Source organism: Acipenser ruthenus, chromosome 1 (genome assembly GCF_902713425.1).
Source record: "Acipenser ruthenus chromosome 1, fAciRut3.2 maternal haplotype, whole genome shotgun sequence".
In the NCBI taxonomy this organism is placed as follows: domain Eukaryota; kingdom Metazoa; phylum Chordata; class Actinopteri; order Acipenseriformes; family Acipenseridae; genus Acipenser; species Acipenser ruthenus.
The window spans coordinates 16,188,716-16,204,081 of NC_081189.1; positions in this window are offsets into that span (position 1 = coordinate 16,188,716).

A 15,366-nucleotide genomic window follows, 5' to 3' on the forward strand; every position below is an offset into this window, starting at 1 on the left:
GGCATTCTGATTGTTATGCCTCAATAGCTAATCACACACAGACAGTGACACATATAAGCATGTGTTTTCATTTTAAAACATTGGCATTTTGTACTACAGTAGAATCGTGGACGTTCTCAGCTTGTTTGTCTTGCCTTCAGTGGCTGCAAAGTGTTTCAGTGATGAGGGGAAGCAACTTGTTGGTTACTGACAGGAAAGCAGACCTGATGGGGTGGAAGACGATTTCATTCTACAAATGAAATGGCCCAGGAAGTGCAAGTCAGTCTAAAAGCATAGATTGCAAACAGAGATTTCCTTAACCAAGTGTTGTACCAGATATCCTGTTTTAAGATGTATTTCTTTCAAAACTGCAGTATCTGCATTGTGGAGGATGTTTATATTTTGTTAGCTACAATACTTTTTAAAGATGTGTATAATATATTCATAAGCCAAAAAAATGATGAAACAAGTCAGTTTGGACTCTGAAAGTAGTACCTCGCTCCAGCGATTTTGAGTGGAGGGCGGACTTGCGTTGTCTTTGGACACAGTTGGGATCAAAAGCAAGGGAATTCATTTACAGACATTTAGTAAGCAGCTCACTTGCTCTTCGTGTTTGACTTTAGCGCAGTTTTTACAGCAAGAGTATTCTCAAACAGCTGCTTTAATACTATAATAAGTGTACACCACAGTTCATGGTAAGTGGTTTTATACAGAATGGTAAATCCACAAGAGATATACAACATGACAGGCCAGACACAGAAAAAAACAATAATAAAAAAAGCCGCCTGCATTATCATAAAGATGAACTACACCACTGTTAACCATAAAACCGCCTACTAGCCACTTACTTTCTGCCGTCTTGGAATCCACAGAGACAACTGACCTGCTCCCTTGCAATATTTATAGTTAAGAATAAACACACTCATTAACATTTACACGTGAAATGTGGGTTTCCATGTGAAACTGGGCGTGGATTTTCCCGTTTGTTTTGTCATTTACACGAGTAAATGAGATTTATTCTATCCCTCTCTTTGGCCATTTTTTTCGGCCACAAACCTGATTTACACGAGTAATTCTCACACAATGATTGTCACACAAGCCTCCCTGTTCTTTTTATATTGATTTTTTGGTTTTGTTTTACACTTTATTTTGCCATTTTGTGGCATTATGGTCAGATAAGTGGGATTCATCTGTGAAAATAAAGTCTGGTAATCCAAAAGATCAAACCAGTTTGGTAATTTTGAATACTGCTATGGTCATGATTTAAAAAAATGTGGTCTGATACTTCAGTAATTGAAGAGCTCCATTTAAAGCTGCTGGTCAATCCTATAATGATATATTATTACATGCAGTACAGCCATAGCAGGGAAACTTTCGATTTTTGTTGAGAAATTGCCAAAAAGATGAAATTGCATCCTTAATGTCATTTCATGGCCACTGTGCCTTTATAAATTGAATGATGTTTTTTTCTACTAGTAAAAATAAAACCTTGTGTCCATATTCATGATGTACTCTTATGTAAGTGCGTGTTAGGCAGTGGGCTAAAATCTCAGAGCTATTTCTTCAAATATATTTTTTTTTCCGAAAATGCTTCCTCCAAGCTAACATTCTAAACTATATCTGTCTGCGTGCGCCAATTATTTTCCTACCTTGAGTGTATTTTTGTCCTTTTTATTTTATTTGTTATAATTCCCTCTCTAGCCTCAGATTTTTTTCCATTTCCTGCTTTTATCGTTCCCCTCCCATATTGCCCTTTCATTCTCTCTCTCGCTTCCTCTACTCCAGCAGCCTCTTGACTGCTACTCGAAGAGAAGAGGGACAGGCACAGTCATTGATCTTTACCTTCCTCTGGGAGCTGCATAGATTCAGCCTGTGTGTTTAATTGCAGGTATACACTTCTCTGTTCCCTTAACTCTTTTTTTTGCATAATTCTGTCTTGTTTTTAAAAGTCGAACACCCCCTTGTACCCCAAAGTAAGAAGAGTATCCCTTGCACACTTATGGCAACCTAGAAGCATGGGCTTCACTCTTATTTTTTTGTAGCCCACAGATTTGAAGCCCATTTGTTTCATTGGGCCTTGTTCAGAAAGCTTAAACTAATGAATTATTTATAGATTTGTTTTTATTGAATGAAACAAAAAAAGCCCACAGCAGTCTAAAAAATATAGTACATGAATGGCTATGAGACATATCTAGATAAACAAGTGCCTGAGCCAATGAGAAAGACCCTTTTTCCTTTAGCAACCAAAGAGAGAGCCATGTTATTATAAAGTGGCCCTTGCAGTATATTTCACTGACCTTTCACTGAACTAAAATGGTAACACACAATGGAAAAAGAAAAAAAACATATTTTACCAAATTAACTGAGTTGTTGTTGAGAGCAGTGTATGTCCGTGCTGCAGGTAACATTCAATTTGGTGTAAAACAGCACCGGCTGGGGGAAGCTTGTGTCACTCTACCCACTCCTCCCTGAGAATTGTTTAATTATTATTATACAATGGCAAGAAAAATTCCTTAGCTCTGATTGGTCAGCCTTGCACTAGACCTGTGATGTTATCCCAGCATAACATGAAGTACCAGCAACCTCCTCACTGAAAACCTAGACAGACATATCAATCCGCCACAATTGTCAATAACACAGAATAAAATGCATGAAGTGAATTTTACCTTAAACAACATGACAACTGGCAAAACCTCATTTGGCAAAGAGCCTTCAAACACAGAGCAGCCAGGAGACCAGACAGCACCTCTCAATGAGAGAAAAAATAAAAAAATTGCACCTGGAGATCAACTCTGAGGGACTAGACAAGATAGAATTTGACAGAAATGAAGCATCCACAAAACGACAAACCAACTGGGCAGACCGTTTTTTATGACTGGGTGAGTGACAGTAACACAAATATAGACTTGAAAACTGTCACCTTAATATAGTACTAAAACAATTGTATGCCACTGTCAGAAATAGCTCTGGAGAGCCGTATGTCATAAGCAGTTACATGGGGCTCAGAGCGAGCTTAAACAGACACTTAAATGAACCGCCCCTGAGCCATAACATTAATATACTGTCACATACAGAGTTCAAATCTGTGCCAACAATGTATGCACGACATACATAAAAAACTCGAGAAGTCATATTGTTATTAACTCACTTTAAACAGAAATAACACTTTAGCATATCTATTAGAACGTCCTAGTTAATACTTTACTACAGTAGTAAATGGAAAACAGGATCTATTTTATGAGGCGGAATGTTATTTCCACATTTGTCTAATTAAAATCACTTTTAAACATGAAATGAGACTTGTTTGTTATTTTTTAGTGTGAGCCATTGTATAATGAAGAATTACAAGAAATATAACAAATCAAATACAGAAAACTGCACTTTCACTGACAGTGTTCAATTCAACATCTATAAATTGCTTTTTTTAAATTAATTATTATTATTATTATTTTTAAGTTATATGGAACTACTTTTTCTTAGCTCAGAAGCTCGGAAGGATATTTAATAAAAATGACTTGTGGCTTCATCTCGTGGCTTGCAATGCGCCCAGGGCGTGGTGATATTAGAGTATATCACACATCCTGCCGTGCCTTATTGCTTACTTAAGTATGTGTAGCAGCCTGTATATAGGAGAATATTGGAAATACATCATTGTGGTTCTGTCAGTTAAGGGTGATTTATTAATTGACTCTCAATTGGCCAATTAAAAGTTTGTTCCAGCCTATAAGCAGGACACTCATTCAGATATTGATCTGTTTGAGCACTGACAAATGCTCCTAGATGTGCTGAAGAAAAGTGCCACATGTTAAAGTAAAAGATGAGCTCTGCAGCTAGATGGCCTGGATCTTTATTGGGAAAGCTGCATCTCCCCTCTGAAAAGCATGAAACTGCAACCTTTTGATTGTTTTCTGTCAGTTAATAAAAAAACTGTGCAAATGTACGGGACTCTCCTGTATTCTCACACACATATATACTGTATATATATATATATATATATATATATATATATATATATATATATATATATATATATAATATGAGAAAGTGTTTCAGGACTGTGCTTATGCTTGACTCCTCAGTGGTAAAAGATTGAAACATTTGTACACCCGGATATATTTTCTGTAAACAGTGAACTACAGTATATATTGTACATAGAATAAATAACATTTATTTTGTACAGGAGTATGGTTCATCCAATAAAGCAGGTAAGCAGTGTGTAAAGAGGGCATTAGTAGAACTTTACATATAATATGCCTTCAGTGTGTAAAACAGAACTTTTCTTCAAACAATGAAAGACCTAAAAGGAAAACACATCAGTACCTACTAAGCTGCTGTATGAAGGTGGCAGAAGCCAAAACGTTGTTTCTTTTCAATATTGTTTCTAACTCAGTGTGACTAATGACTTCTTATGAGAACTAGCTGTTACCTCTGACTGGTTCGCATCTTGTGGGATCCAGATACATCTCAGATATTAATGCTGCCGTCTGTTTTCAAATCCTTGCATTGTAATCCATAATATGTATTCATCGGAGACAAAGGTATTGTTTGTTGATAGGCTGGTTTGGGAGTATGGTAGAAGCATTTGCATTAGCACTGTTCTAAGACACGCATGCAAATAACAATCACAAAGACTTCTCTAGTCTTGTGTTACAGAGCTTTTAACCTCATCCCGCGTCCCTATCCATGAAGGCAGTGCATCACACAACAATGCCCGCTACGCTAGACATTTTTAATTCTTGACAAGTGCTGATAATTTTTACTCTTGAAGTTGAAGATCACTTGGGTATATATATCTTAGATTCCTTCATAGGAATGGCAAGTTGCTGTCTTTATTTCTGTGCTTCTGTGCATAAAATGATTGAAAATGCTTTCATGCTAAACCTTACCACATTAGTTTTGCAGTTTACTATGCATGTACTGTGCCTTCCAGTACCATAATTATCTGTGATGCCTGTGCTTTATCATACGTTTACTCTGGTTTTACTATGCTCTACTACAGACATGTTTTTACTACAATTTACCACAAGAAAAGGGTCCCCCACAAAATCCCCCAGTTAGTTTAAAATGTGTGTCACAATAAGTGGCCATGACGATGGTGAATGATAATTACAGTATCAAATCAAACCATAAAGTGCTGCTTACCTGAGGGTCCACATGTATCCGTGTTCATAGGGGAAATAATTGCCTGGTTCGTTGCAACAGTATTTGAAGTCCACAAACCCACAGCAATACATTTGGTCAGAGCTCTCCTCCAGCCTTGGGCAAGAAAACTTCTGCACAAACTTCCTGTCCGGTGTGTAGTAAGACCCACAGGTCTCCATTTCGTCTGTCATTTTCAGCCGACAGGGGTACACACTGGGTGTGATGAAACTTGTAGAGGCCTTCTTTTGCACCTTTCTTTTGTAACCTATTCGCAGGGTGTTTGGAGATCTTAGAGCAGCACGGGCTTCTTAGTGTTCAAACTGAGAACAGTCTTGTCTTAACTTCAAAAGCTCGATATCCAGCATCAGCATATCAGCATGAAACTAGGATCTCTCAAGCAGCTCTCTCTCTCTCTCTCTCTCTCTCTCTCTCTCTCTCTCTCTCTCTCTCTCTCTCTCTCTCTCTCTCTCTCTCTCTCTCTCTCTCGCTTGTGTCTCTAGCAGCTTTTGTTCACACAACCTCTGAAGCTTTTGACTAGTGCAGGTAACTCCAGTGACACGAAGGAGGAGGGCTAAAGGGTTTGTCATTAACGTTGGTCTGTGAGCAAGGATACTGTATTATATGTCATTTCTTTTTACTTTAAAGCAGAAATCCAAGGATAATCATATAATAGGTTCAAAATATACATACCTAGGCAATGTTATTTTTTTATGTTTAGTATTTCTTTCTGTCTTTCTTTTTTTAAGCTCTCAATAGAAATGACTGAAGGTTTCATTTACTTACAGGCCGAGTGAATAGTTGTTGATTGATAAATAACTTAAATGCTTGAAGGTGAAAGTATCAAGGGTCAGGGAAGCTGTGAAGGATGGAGCCAGTATCAAAGGACAATATGCCAAGGCCAATCACTATATGAATCAATAAATACGAATGGTTATTAACACAACACCCCTGCACACGTTACAAAATACAGCAGCAGCTCTAGATTACTCTCACGATGACAAGTCAGTCTTGAAAACATTGAATAAACCATTTGAATTTGATTTTGATGAGGACGAGTTAATAGGCTACAAAGCAGTACAATATATCAGTTTTGAATAGGTTAGCAATGAATCGCTATTGGTGCCCAAAAGGTATTCTTTTAAGCAAAGTTCCTGTTCCTTTAGGCAGAGCATATATAATGGGAAAATTCTGTTTTACCACAAGGTTATTCCATAAGCCAAACTGTTCTCTTAGGAGGTGTTCCTATAGACTACTGTAATTACATAGTCAGAATTTGCTAATGTTGCCTGCACAGTCTGGGGGTGCTGTGGCCTCAAGTGTTTCCGCAGTTCTCCAGTCACAAGCGCCTCAACAAATTGCAGCCTTGCCTGCTCCTCCTGTTTGGCATGCGAGAGCCTCACTCAGTGCTGTATAGCTCCCCAGGTTATCGGGAGGAAGGTTCTGGACTAGCTGTGCTCCCCTCAGCGCCCCAGTTAGGCGGTTTACCTTCTCTGCCTTGCTCCAGTCATGCAGACTGCCCAGCGACTCAAGCTGCACCTGAAATTCTTCCCAGCTGTTGGTCCCATCAAACCCAGGTATCCTCACCGCGCTTGCTTGTGCTCTCATCTTCCCGTCTGCTCCACCTCTGGCTGTCCAAGTCCTGCTGCTCTTTGTCAGCTTCCTTCTCGCCAGCGCATGGCTCTGCTCTCCGCCTCCAGCTCAGCGAACCGGTCACTCAGCCATTCTTGAAGAGCTTCTGCTGCCATCCTCTACTTGGTCAGCGACGGTGTGTCGGCTCCAGACACGTCTTCCTCCATCTCCTTCTTGATGTTCCATAATTTTTTCTCCATTCCACTTCTATCACCAGTGTAGTGTACCAGTTGTTCAGAGTGAAGAAAGAATAGAGATGGTGAGAAGAGATGAGATGAGACAAGATAATTCAGGTCCAAATGTCAATTATTTTATTCAATAGACATGACTTGGATTTTGAATTTACCAACTTCCCTTGATGAAAACTACCTAGTCTATGTGTGGGAGGTTACTATGTCCTATGCCAGGAGTCTCCGACCTTTTTACTGTGAAGAGCTACTTCTGATTTGCAAAAACATTTGCGAGCCACTCCTCAAAGAACTCCAAGCTAAAAATAAAGAAAAATGGTATTCTTACCTAGATTGCAATGTGAGACTTGACACTGCATGTTGTCTACCAGCCCAGCAAAATCTGGCTTGTAATTAGAAAGTGCAACCCTGATGGAGTCATTCAGATCACTCAGGCGGGTTCGAAATTTTGATTTGATAAAGTTCATGTCTGAAAAGGCAGATTCACATAGGTAAGTGGAACCAAATAAGGACTCCACTTTCATTGCTGCTGTGCAGAGATTTATATACTTGTCCTTGTCCACTAAAGTCTAGAAGTCAGACACTGGGTATCTTGCTTTCAACTGAGTATCGTTTTGAAGATTAAGAATCTCCATTTCCATTTCAACACAATCCAGATTAAACAATGACCCCACTTGTTCAGAAATGTCACTTACATCCTGTGATAGAGAACGAATGAATCCAAGATGTGAGGGCGCTGTTTAACAGGAACAGAGTACCTCGTACTGGTTGGTCTTGCAGTTCATTCCGGGGTCAGTTGGAAGCCAGCCAGCCAGGAAGGGGGCGGAGTCACAATGTCCGAAGTAATCGCCTTAAAGCGGTATGCGATGTGTCAGTCATGGATTGGAGGAGACGTGACTGGACTAGCTATCACAGGGGGCGTGACTAAGGGTATAATTGGGGATGTAACGATGTAATCTGTTCCTTTGATGTGGTTACCGCTAGGACCGAGAAAGGAAACAACCTATTAGTACTCATGAGTGAAGTGTTTTGTTTGTTTTGTAACTGTCTGTATTTGTCTTTTGTCAGATGACTAATACGAACCCGGGAGCTGCCACTTCAAGTCAGCACTAAAACTCGGACTGCACTGCACCTGTATTTAAAACACTACTGTTAAATCACCGCACCTGCACCTAGAGCACTCACTGTCCGGAGACGTGTCTGTATCTGTGTTCCGTGTCTATGTTTTGTATTATTATTTCAGGACTGAAACCCCTTTGGTTTATACGCTGGCAATACCCATAGTTGGGTAGAGCCAGCATTATTATTTCAACGGTCAAGCTGACCAAAAAGGAAAATAAAAGAATAGTTTGAACCATGAACTTTGTGTCTGTCGTTGTCTGGAGCACTTGCATCAGCGCTACACCTGTGCACTGCAAACCACTCTTTCACACATCCACATTCATAAAGGGATTCGAAGCAAACATTACACAAGGTTCCAGCTGCTGAAAATCATGAAAAATTCATTAAATTCTTGCCCAAGTCTGACCAAGAGATCGCAATATTTACTGGTGTCCAAAAGTTCTGCAGCGGCTTCATTTCCCTCCAACGTATCTTGCACAACCGGAAAATGCTGGATTTTTTTTCTTCTGCAGCTGTTGCACTCAATAAACCAACTTTGATTTGAAAGCCTTCGCAGCACTAATCATCATGTCTGCAACTGTTTTTTTTTCACTGCAATTCACAGTTCAGGCTGTTTCATTTCTCTGTGACATCAGTTAAAAATGCCAAGTCAAGCAGCCAACACACTGTCAGTCAGCTGGGCACAACTTTCGTTTCTTGACTCCAAGAAAGTTGTAATTTCTGACACAAGAGAAAGAAGTCGGTGCAGTACTCTCCCTCTGCTAAGCCACCTTATTTCAGAGTGAAGCAAAAGATCGCCATACTCGTGGAAACTTCATAGAGTAGTGTTTGAAACTGACGGTGTTGTAGGGCTCTAGCTCCAATTGAGTTAACTATTTTAACAACAGGAGTCATAACATGGTCAAATCCCATTACTTTGCTGCAAAGTGCCTGTTGATGTAAATTACAGTGGTAGTTGGGGGAAACGGGGGAAATCAGGGTCTATCTTATATACAATGCATTTCAAAACCACGTTATGTACAAGGAAAGGAGGGCCAGTTGTAATGCTGCCAGTGTTAATTGTTTTTTAAACTGGACTGGAAACAAAATAATAAACTAGCCTGTATAGTATGTAATCTATAGATCCTGCACTGGTAATATGCTGACATATTCTGAAGTTTTACTATAACAACAATTACACTGCAAAAAAACTGAAATCCAGTAGTTAAATGTTAAATGTTCTTTAGGCGTTGTGTTTCCTAGCTTGAATGTGAATGTCCTTGGGTTGGGTAGAGGCCCCACATTTCCATTTCCAGAGCCAACTCACTTTTAAGGTGCTGACTCCAATTGTTTAGTTGGCGGGTTCACTGTAGCAAGAGAACTACAGGTTAGTGGATGCTTGGGTGCAGCAGGGTATAGCAGTACATTAATGGAGGTATGATATTGTCTTGATGTCCTTTAGAACCTTCAGCTGAAACACAAAATTCAGTTTCACCTTAACCCTTATGAAAAGTTAACTGCAGTAAACCCTCGTACTGTACAAGCATAGCAAAGTGAAGTGAAGTGAAGCATGGTAAAGCACAGATATACACATGGTACTTCACATATAACCAGTATTGAAATGCATATTAAAAAAGCACAGGAAAAGCCATATCAAGTGCAAAACTGCCGTGCTACTGTAAACATTTAGAAGAGAAACTACTGTATTGTTCAAACAACTTCCAAGGAGAGCGGCAGAAAGCCAAGTAAAGACAGACTTCCGTAGCATTCAGTAGCTCTCAGCGTCATAGAAACTGGTTAGAAATGTTCTGAATGGCATTTCATAAGTGCACATTATTAAAACTGGCCTTTGATAAATATTAAGTTATTTGTGTATTCTGGGTTTTTGCAGTGTCCTTGTCTAAAATAAAGTGGTGCCCTCGTATGAAACAACGTGGATAATCAATGCACTTCAGGAGCTGGAAAAAAAAACAAAACACTGACCTTTAACTACAATACCAAATAATTCCAATATGATTATGAGGTAAAATGTGCTGTAAAGAAACAAGTGTTTTTTTTAATGTTCAAAGCTTTCTTCACAGGCTTATTATGGCTGCAGTCCATGTACATTTTTTATCTTGAGAAAAATAGTTAATTGCTACAAAAACATTTGTTCTGATGGCCTCTTCTGCAGAATGTACTGCTTCTGGATGTAGGAGCGAGCACAAACATTAACTATGAATGATGAAGCTGAGGAGACATTTATAAGAATGCATAGTTTGGATCACTTTGCATGAAAAGTGTGCTTTAAATTATTAGGCTGAAATTAGTACCCTGAAACTGTTTTGGTCTACCAGGTAGGGGTTGCAGGACGCATTGGGCCCGTTTATCGTCTGACTGCAGCCCAGTGTATTAATTCCATTTCACTTCTGAATACTGTATATCGTAAATATTTTTTTAAACTTTGTTGACTTGCTTTTTCTCATTTTCCTCATAAAAAGCAGCACAACATTTTAATTGGTACTGCGGAGGGTAATTGCTTCTTATCAACTTAAGTCTCCAACTCATTTCATGAGTCTTCCTCTCCTTTCTTAAATGCCCAAAGCCGCTTCATTGAAAGAATCCATTCCCAACATAGGAGGCTTGTTGCTACAGAGTGATGTCACTGTCCTGTGACTTTTGGTGCATTGCTGCCTGCTACACGTGAACAACTTGTCGGCTAAACTAAAAACCGCTTCAGAAAGTAGATATTTAATTTGCGTTGTATTATTATGCAATGCGTGTATATATGGTAACAGTACGATATTAATGCTTTGTTTATAATTGTTTTGTATATTTTGGTTTGTGTATGTGTATCGTGCAGTACGAAATAAAATGAACAGTAATTCTAAGGGAAATTGCGTATATATATATATATATATATATATATATATATATATATATATATATATATATATATATATATATATATATATATACGCCTATGTATATTACAGCTAAGGGTTAAACTCAGATTGCTCTTTAGTAATGTGTAGCCCGCTATACACATCAGGTTAAACTAGTTTTCTGGATATGCGACCCGTGATACAAGTTTGGTTGCGCACCTTTGGTAGACGTTCAGTGTAAATTCATATCTTGCACACCCGTGCTAAATTCAGAAGCCTTATTTCAAAGTGACTAACTGAAGACTCAGGATCTTCCTTGCTTTTTCCATATATCCTTATGGATTTACTCAGTTATACTATGGTTTTCATCATGCTTTCCCTTGCTTATATATTGGGTTAAAAAAAAAACACCATCATGCAATCATGTGGCTTTAAGTGATTCTTGTTTCCTGTCTTGATGTCAGCACATAAAACTGGGACTTGGCTGCATGAAACATAAGAATGTAATCATCTGAAACAGATGGACGTTCCCTTTCTAATCACCAAGGACATACTGTACAAAAAAATCAGTCAACCAATTGTCAGCATTACTGAATAATATTGACTGATGTTTAAGATGTTTCAAATCATGGGAAAGGTATATGCGTGTACTGTATTGTATGTGTGTTTCATTTTTAGCAGCGCTTTCTGTTATTTCTTTACTTACAGCACCACCTTGTGGTTAGAAGACATGTTACACTCCATGATCTGTTTGTTTTTAAGGTTAGTTATTTCATTAGCTATTGATCAATAATTCCTTTTCAGGTGTTATTTTTTTTACAAACACAATCACAAATATTAAGTCTCCATTGATTTACTAAGTACTAAGCAGTGGCGGCTGGTGGACAAAAAAAATGGGGAGGCCGGAAAAAGTAAGAGGGCTTAGTGTCCCCTTAAAACCCCAGCAGCGGTAGAATCTTATTATTGTATTCGGACTGACAACAATTTTCATATCATTATTATTATTATTATTATTATTATTATTATTATTATTATTATTATGCAAGGCGACTCACAGGTGTTAAAGGGCATGTGATAGGGAAGACCTGTGCTGGCTGTCAGGCGCATGCATGATCCTGCAGGGGGTGGTTGGGAGCCCTGTGGAATCTGCCTGCCAATCATGGCAATGACAGAGAGAGGTTGGGTGAGGGTGTGTCGCATATCTCTCTCTCTCTCTGAGTGGTCAAGAGGTGGGTCTTGGGGGGGGGGGCTTGCCCTTCTAGGAGAAACGACAGCGGGAGCTGGGTTCGTAAACCTGGAATACACAAAATAAAACAAGATCGCCAGTGTCTGGAAGGAAGCAGGCAAGCCCGGCTGAGGAAGACAGCCACTATAAAATATTTAATAAGTTATTATGTACCCGAGTGGGATGTTGACAGTTTAGTTGGGGAAGTATGGGCAACCCAGTGAATGATAGTGAGGGAATAACAAAGAATCGCTGAAACTCGAGCCTCACCGGATAGCGGAGGCTGCGGGACACTGCATGAAGCAACACCTTTTATTTGTAGTTTTGTTTTTGCGCTTTGTTTTCCTTTTTTCTTTCGCCTTCTGTTTTGAACATTATTTCAGCACCTGCATGTGTGTGATTATCTGCCTGGACTAGACACTTACCATTGTTGGTATTTGTCAGTAAAGTTTACTGTAGAACAGAGACTTACCATTGTTGGTATTTCTCATCCACGATACAAGAGTGTCCCCTTGTGCCTTAAATAAAAATTGAATGCTGGTGAGGTGGCATCAAATAAACTTTATGACCCCCGTGTGTTCAGTGAACTCCCACACCCTCCCATACATGGTGTAAGCAGTGGGATTCACTGGCCCTGCTCATACACAGCATCACAAAATACTGGGAGCAGAATGGAACCCGAGCAGTTCGCCGCTATGATGGACCTCCTGTGCCTAACCTTGATGGTGGCCGTGCAGGGAGGTGTAAGAGCTGCAGGATCAGACCCAAGATTACAGCAGCCCATCAAGATGATGGCCAAGGACCATCCAGAAGCTTATCTGGATGTGTTCGAGGCCATGGCAATCTCAGCTCAATGGCCCCAGGGACAGTGGGCCAGTTACCTCCTGCCTCAGTTGACGGGGAAGGCACTGGCGGCAGCAAGAACTCTGTCCCCGGCCGGGATGATGGATTATCCCACTCTAAAGGTGACTATCCTCTCTCTGGAGTTACCCACAGGCTGCTGATGTGTCAGACTGGGGTCTCGTGCGGCCACCCTCCGTCCAGGTAAGACTGTTCAATTACCTCAGTCACTCCAGCAGACAGTTTTTGTCATTCCTGTGACAGTGGAAGGTACGCAAACCTAAGCTCTCTTGGATTCAGGATGTGGTCAGTCCCTAATACAAGAAGGATTAATCTCACTGGGGCATAAACAAATAATGGGACAGGTTCATATTAAATGCAGTCACAGGGATATGCGCACTTATCCAAAGATTGCTGTAAATTAAAAAAATTGGCCAGTAGGTGACGTGAGTTCAAGTGGGTTTGTGTCCTCACTTGCCAGTGCCTGTTATTCTGGGGCTGGACTGCGAGCAGTTCAAAGATTGGTTGGTTGCTGTGATGTCCCCGTCCTCCCTACTGGCTAAGAAACAGGAAGTAATTGGAGAGATCTTCCCCTTTCGCTACCCGTGGTTTTGCCATAGATTTAAACCCCGAAAAACTAAACGGGAATGCCGGGCCGCTGAGACTTTCTGATATTAAGAAGCTCTAAAAATATGATTATAACTTATATGATTATTCTTTTTTTCATTCATTTTTGTTTTCAGTAAACTCAAAATTATTAAGGTGACCAATGTTCTATTGTTTTCAGTGCAAACAAATTATATTTACATTATATTCCAGAGATTCAGGGAGCTCAGCAAAATCAAATTACGTATTTTTAAAGAATGCAGCTTTAGAAATGTATTTCTACAGTCAGGGTTTTCAATTAGTTTTAAAGTACGTGTCACTTCTAAGGTAGAAGGGGTACCCATCTCATCGAGACACGTAATGCCGAGGAGCGAGTGTGCGGGAGGGGGGTTTCCCACTGGAAGTTTTTGAAAAAAGGGATTAAAATGGTGCATTCTGCCACGTTTTTGCATGGTTTAAGCATGTGCTAGACGAGTAGTGGTCTGTGTAGTGTCTGACAAAGTACTCCATTAGTGCAATGAAGGAGCTTTATTTCAGCACTGCTCACAGCAAGGCCAGATCAACAAGAAGAAAATTGACTGAGCATCAAGGCCCCTGCAGCACAAGACTGAAAATGTGCGTGGAATTGGTGAATGCATCTTTAACTGTGTAACATGGGAAACAGCGTGCTGCAGCTCCCATGCTCGGTGTTAGTGAAGCCCTGAAGCTCTGATCTGAGAGCATGTAACACTGACAGCTCTTATGATTACACGTTCCTGTTTATTTTTCAGTAAAAACAAGTTTACATTGCATCAAGTTCGTTCTACTATTTACTATATTAAATACACCACAGCAAGCACATTTCAATAGATTTTAGATATTTTCATTAACACAATCTGAGAGCTAAATTTAGTGAATGTGTTTTTTTAATGCAATCAGGTAAACAGCAGTGTATTTCATTTTTAATTACCTAAATGTTGTTTTTTTTTTTCTCAGCAGTACACTTCCAAAATAAAGTTCCATTTATTTCTATGTGTTCTGCTTTTACCTTAAAATGGTCAGTCTGAGAAATAAATACAACAGCTGGCCCTGCTTTAGTCCAAAACTCAGCTACATGGTGTTTTTTATTATGGTAACGCCTTCAATTACCGTGCCTGCTTCTTTGGCTAAAGAGATATTATCAGCTCATTATCTAACTAGAGAATCTGCTTCGCAATTAAATCATCCTTAAACTCCTGACGGTAAACAATGTAACCAAATCTATTTTACCCGGAATAGTTGTGGCTGCTAAGAAGATGCAGCAGACGAAATACATTTGTTAGTGCTGACTCAAAACTTTATTTAGGCACTCTACGACTTGACTGGCAAAAGATAACGTTGGTTTATTGGAGTTCACAAAGAAAACTTTTTTTAGCTTGATACGGTAACATTTACACTTGCTTTTTTGTTTATAAATTGAGCTTTTTGCAGTATTACAGCACTTCATTAAAATTATTTTCATGGCATTTTGTTAATGTCGCGTGTCCAGCACACAAACCTTAAGTGTATTTTTATTTTTGTTTTTCGCTGTTCTTGTTCTAAATGCAGCTGTTTATTTTAAGCTACATTTTTACACATGAACAGTACTACTCTCACATGTTTGGTCACAATAGCAACTTGTAAGAAACTATACATGAACTCCCAAAATGACAAGCACTTTAGCAGGGGTGTCCAATTCTGGTCCTGGATGGCCGGTGTCCCTCCTGGTTTTTGTTCCAACTGTGCCCTAAATTACTTAATTGGACGAATTAAGTGCTTATTAGAGGCTTAATTG